This window comes from Terrapene carolina, unplaced genomic scaffold, assembly GCF_002925995.2.
Source record: "Terrapene carolina triunguis isolate 2854851 unplaced genomic scaffold, T_m_triunguis-2.0 Scaffold833, whole genome shotgun sequence".
Lineage (NCBI taxonomy): Eukaryota > Metazoa > Chordata > Testudines > Emydidae > Terrapene > Terrapene triunguis.
Window position 1 is genome coordinate 800656 of NW_020665184.1, and position 6001 is coordinate 806656.

Below are 6001 nucleotides of genomic sequence, written 5' to 3' on the forward strand. Positions count from 1 at the left end.
ACCCCAACCAGGATCAGGGCCCCCATTGTGCCAGGCGCTGTACAGACTCCTGGCAGAGAGACTGGCCCTGGCCTGAAGAACCTGCAACCTAACTAGCTAAAAGAGGGGCAGGGAAACAGGCACAGAGCAGGGAAGTGACAGAGCCAGAAAAAAAATCCTAGGAGTCCTGCCTCGCAGCCTGGTGACTTGTCCGCTCCTCCCAGCACCCCCAGATTGCTGGGGTTGGTCCCAGTCCAGCACTGGATCAGAACTGGGCAGTCCCAGCCCATCTCTGGGCCGTTCCCACTGAAATATGCCAGAGCTTACCAAAAATTCCCACCTGCAGAAAATCTAGCAGCCCACTAGCCTGGGGCGGTTCCGATCCAATACAGATTTAATAAAAACCTGCCCCAAGCCAGAGGCTTGAGCCTGAAAGGGGAAAAGTGCCAGGAACCAGGGATGCTTTGACATGGAAGGAGCCCAGATCCCACGGTGACAGACTGCTAGCTGCTACGCCTCTGGCATGTCAGGACAGCTGCGGGCTGGAGCCGAAACAAGGCCAAAGCGCCTCCATCGCCGAACAGGAAGAGGGTGAACCAGGAAACAGGTGAAGGAGACAGAAAATGCAAAGGAGACAGAGGCAGAGACCCGGGCGGGGGCTGGGAAGAGGCCGCCGGCTGCAACGCTGATGAAGCTGGCAAAGGAGCGTCACTTACACTGGTCAGTTTCGCCGCCGGGCGCCGAGGGGAAAGTGGCGCTGTCAGGGACCGAACCCTGCCGGCTTCGGTCTCAGAGATGCCCCCGCCTGCCGTCGGGGAGCCCTCCTGGTGCCACCTGCGAGCCGTCCGGTCGCCACTGAGGACGCTGGGCCAACGGGGACATTTTATCAGGCTCTGAAAAGGGGAACTTGGGCGCGGGGACGCAGGGCGGGGGGGGTTGAGCGACTGTGGCTCTCTCCCTCCCCGCACGTGTCGGAAGCGGCTCCGAGCAGCAAAGTTGATTATTAAGAGTGTGATGGAGAAACGGCTGCCCGATGACCCACAGCTCCTTCCCCCCACCCCCGCAGTCATGTGACGCGACCGACCCATAACCAGCCGCAGTTCTAGTCACACTGCAGCGCACCCTTCAATCACGCCCCGGCTGATTAGGAAGCCAAATACAAGCCAGGCGCTTAACCCTGCCGCGCCTGGCCCCACCCAGCAACCCTGGACTGCTTGGAAGTTAAAGTGAACCTGAGGCCTAGGGCTGGAATAGCCGGGGGGCTGTGGGCCAGGATTGAGGGGCCCCAGCAGAGCTGATGCAGGTGGAGCCCAGGGCTGGGCTAGCAGGGGGCTGCAGGTCAGGATTGAGGGGCACCACAGGGCTAAGGGCGGGGGTTGAGGGGGAGCCAGGGCTGGAATAGCAAATGGCTGTGGGTTGGGATTGAGGGGCCCTGGCAGAGCTACCTGGCCGGGGCTCTCACGGCAGTTGGCCACCAGGCTAGCGATCAGGGGGCTCCTGTATGGCTGTAGCGCCCCGAGAGGTCAGTCCCCCGGTGCATGGCGCCTGAGTGAGCATAGGCATAGCTCTGTATTTGGGGGGGCAGCTCCAGTCAGGCCAATGGGGCCGCGCATAGGGGGACAAATTCCACGCCTGCCTGAGACCTGCAATTTGGGGGGACAGTGCCCCCAACCCCCACCCAAACTACACCCATGATGAGGAGGGCGTCATGGGGACGCCGGAGCACGTGCCTGGCGCAGTCTGAGAGACGGGGCAAAGGTCAAGGACCTTCCCCCTGGACACAAGGCCCAGGGCCTCGCCCAGGTGACATAGGGCCCAGACGGGAGGCTCCGTCCTCCCTCCAGCGCCCAGCGTCCTTCCCCATGTACATACGTCCAAGCTCCAGCTGATCTGCTGCCCTAGGGCCAGCCAGCCGCCCTCCCTGGCACGAAGCTCCAGAAGCCGCTGGCCAGCTGGCCCCAGACACTAGCCCAGCTGCAAGGAGTCGCAGCCCAGAGGGCAAGCTGGGATAATCAGAGAGCATCAGCTGCTCAGGGTCACCCGAGAGACGCCCCTGAAATCCCCTTGATCTGAGTCAACGTTCCAGCCCCCCCCCCCGACTGCGCCTGCTAATCCAGGATTCGCTGGAGAGATTCAGAGACGGAAAGTGGGACCTGGGACGGAAAGTGGGGAGGAGCTGGAACCTGAGCCTCTCTGCCCCTCGAGGGGGTCCTACAGCCAGGCTGGGGCACATCGGGTAGGGTTAGTCAGTAGTGGGGGGGGGTGAATTCTCCCTACTGCTCCTGTATGAGCTGGGGAGAGAACCCAGGAGTCCTGACTCCTGTCCCCCCTGCTGTAACCACTACACCCCGCCCCTCCCCGAGCTGGGGAGAGAACCCAGGAGTCCTGACTCCTGTCCCCTCTGCTGTAACCGCTACACCCCCCCCCCCCCCCCCGAGCTGGGGAGAGAACCCCCTCCCTACCCTCCAGAGCCAGCATTAAATACTCCTTGAATGAACCCGCTGTGTACGCTGACATTCACGGGGCTTTGCACTACCAAACGACAAGGGTTCTCTGTGCTGAGCCCTTCCCGCCCCGCGCGACGGAGACACGGGTTCGCGTGGACAGGAGTGGGAGTCAGGAGTCGGTTCTGGCCCTGGCTCTGGCATAGGGAGCGGGGCCTGGGAGCCAGGACTCCTGGGTCCCGTTCCCAGGCAGTTCTGTTGCGTGGCACATTTGAGGCGCCCCGTGAAATTATGACACTGTCTGCGGATCTCAGCAGCGTTTCCAGGCTATTTATAGGAAGCTGCAAGCCCGGAATAACCCGGCTCCTGCGAGATCAAACAATGATTCCACCCACCCGGCTGCTGGCAGGGAGGAAACCAAGGTGGCTCTGGGAGGATGCGTCAGCGCAGGGAGAATTCCCTCGGACTAAATATAATTCTGGAGAGGGAAGGTGCTTCCCAGCCCCCTGCTCTAACCACTACACCCCACTCTCCTCCCGGAGTTGGGGATAGAACCAGGAGTCCTGGCTCCCAGCCCCCCGCTGTAACCACAAGACCCCTCCCCCCACTGCCTCCCCAGAGCTGTGGAGAGAACCCAGGAGTCCTGGCTCCCAGCCCCCCCTGCTGTAAACACAAGACCCCATCTCCCTCCTGCTCCCCTCAGACTTCCAGCCCCCCAAGGCAGGGCTCTCCCCACACCCAGACCTTCTACGCTGGCCTCAGGCCCCACCCTGCGCAGGCCAGAGAGGTCCCCGCTCCTGAGTCAGACGCATGCGGCTGGGGAATGGAAGGGCTGGATCACATGCCAGGGCAGGTCAAAGGCCGGCTGGTGCTGTGGGGCCCATCCGCAGTGGGGCCTCCAAGAGGTTAATTCCAGAGCAAATCCAGGCGGGGGACGCCACAGAACCCAGGCTGGCCCCTCGCTAATCTGGCCTCCCTCCCACCACTGTCACATAAGATGGGCAGCATGACCTAGTGGGGATGGCAATGGATCGAGGTTCTTTCTATCCCTGGTTCTGGGAGAGGGGCTGGGAGCCAGGACTCCTGGGTTCTATCCCCAGCTCTGGGAGGGGGGCTGGGAGCCAGGACTCCTGTGTTCTATCCCTGGTACTGGGAGTGGGGCTGGGAGCCAAGACTCCGGGATTCTATCCCCAGGTCTGGGAGGGGGGCTGGGAGCCAGGACTCCGGGGTTCTATGCTCGGGGAGGGGGGCTGGGAGCCAGGACTCCGGGGTTCTATCCCCGGCTCGGGGAGTGGGGCTGGGAGCCAGGACTCTGGGGTTCTATCCCCGGTTCGGGGAGGGGGGCTGGGAGCCAGGACTCCGGGGTTCTATCCCCGGTTCGGGGAGGGGGGCTGGGAGCCAGGACTCTGGGGTTCTCTCCCCGGTTCGGGGAGGGGGTGGAGTGGGACCTAGTGGTTAGATCCTCTCACTCCCCAGAGAGGATTTGGATGTCCGGTTTCAAAGAGACAAACATCTTGGTCCCTAGAGATCTCCCCACTTCCCGCAGGCCCCTGTTGTTGGCAGGGCCTGGCTGAAACCAGCCAGGGTTACAGCACCCCCAGGCCCTCTCCGTAGGGGAGATCTTTAGACCCAACCCCTCCCCCCGGCCCAGTGTAACTGCCCTGCCCAGCAGTAAATGGGGGGGGCGGGTGCCCTACCAGCACATCTCACACTGGGGGAGTCCCGTTGGGGCAGATCCCCCTCCCCCGCCACTCCCCCAGATCACACAGGGCCTCAGATTCAAAGAGAACCAGGCAGAGATCAAGGCTGCTCCGCATGAGCTGAACCCAGTGCTGGGAAGCAGCCGAGTGGAGAGAAATTGACCCAATTCAGGGCGCGTCCCGTCACCGAAAGGGGCGTCCTTACCCGGGGTCCCGTGCAGCTCCCCCGCCTGCCTTTTGGGGGGAATTCAGCCCCTCGCCTCGCCGCCCCGCTCCCCTCCCGGAGCCAGAGGATGTTGTTGTATGTTGCGCTGACTAATCTAAAAGCCTCCCTCGGCGACACCCGCCCTCTGCCCTGAATTAATTAACCTCTGATGAATCCAGACCTGAACGAGAGAAGGCCGAGGCCCAGCCCCCGGGGAAGGCCAAGCTCACCTTGCAGCTGGGAGGGCGACCCGGGAAGGGGCCGAGGTGCAGGCTAGGAAGGGACCTGGAGCAGTCTCAGTACTTGGTCTTGCTGAGACTGGTGGCTGGTGAGAGTCTCTTCATACCGAAAACCAGAGGGGGAAGTTGGGGCTACAGCTAAACCCAGCCAGGCCATTCACACGTAGGCCGGGCCCCTGCAGGGCGTGCTGAGCCCCCCCCAATCAGCTCCACCCATGTCACCCGGCTAGGGCTAGTGCGACCGACGAATTCGTCCATTGGCCGCCCTCTCAGGGAGCGGGGTTAGCAACGGCCACAGGAGAGGCCCCGTCATCGCTGACTGGCCTAGGTCGCGCTCTAGTGTAGACACACACACACCCCATCCCTGTGGGCTGCGTCCGCACTAGGGGGTTCCCCGGGGAGCTGTGATGGCTACGCCGGTCTCATCTCCAGAGCGTAGACGTGGCCCAAGGCACGAAATGGCTGCGGGCTCGGTGAGCGCACCCGCCTTTGTGCCGATGGTGTTATTTCAGGGTGAGTGGACACCGCTCCCACCCTAGTGCAGACCCGCCTGGGGTTTTAAAGAGGAGGTTGAAAACTCGGCGTGACGGAAAAAAGCAGAACAAGAACCGGCGGCTGGACACGAGGCAGCAGGTTGTGACCGTGCCGGTGATTGGTCCCCGGGAAGAGTCGTGAGTCACACGACGGGGGAGCGGGAACGGCCTGGACTGGACGGCGGGGAGACGAGATGGGCTCATGGCCCTGCCGAAGCTGAACCCCCGGAGACGCGTGTCGCTGTGTCCACCCCACGGAGGGGTGGGGCCACTTCGCTAGCCCGGGTTCCCGGATGGTGGCTGCTGTCTAAGGCCGCCCCCCGCAGAGCCAGCCCCTTGGAGCCCCCAAACCCCACAGCCCCCAGCACTTCTGCTCTGGGCTCCCCCCGGTGGCCACATGGGAAACTGCAGCCGTTTGGATCCAGCTGTTACTTTCCACCCAGGCAGGGCCCAGCTGCTGCTGTAGGAGGAGCAACACCGCCCCCTAGTGGGGAAACGAGACCAGCGCTGCTGCTGATCGTCGCACGGGCCTGGCCCCGGGATTCCCGTCTCCCAGTCCCCCACCTACCCATTGGACCCGACTGCCCTCCCAGAGCCGGGGATAGAACCCAGGAGTCCCGGCTCCCAGACCCCCCCCACCCACTACATCCCCCCTGCCCTCCCACAGCTGGGGATAGAACCCAGGAGTCCTGGCTCCCTGCTCTGACCCCTAGACCCCACTCCCCTCCCAGAGCTGGGCTCTCTACTGGGGGATGTGGGTGTGAGGTTTGGGGTATCTCTCCCTCGGGGGGCGGGGGGTGTCTCCAGGCTTTTTACCAAGGGGGGGGGGGCGGTCCTGCTGACAGCCATTCCCCATGGGGGCTGGGATCCCTTAGGGAGGGGGCAGCTCAGCCCAGGGCCC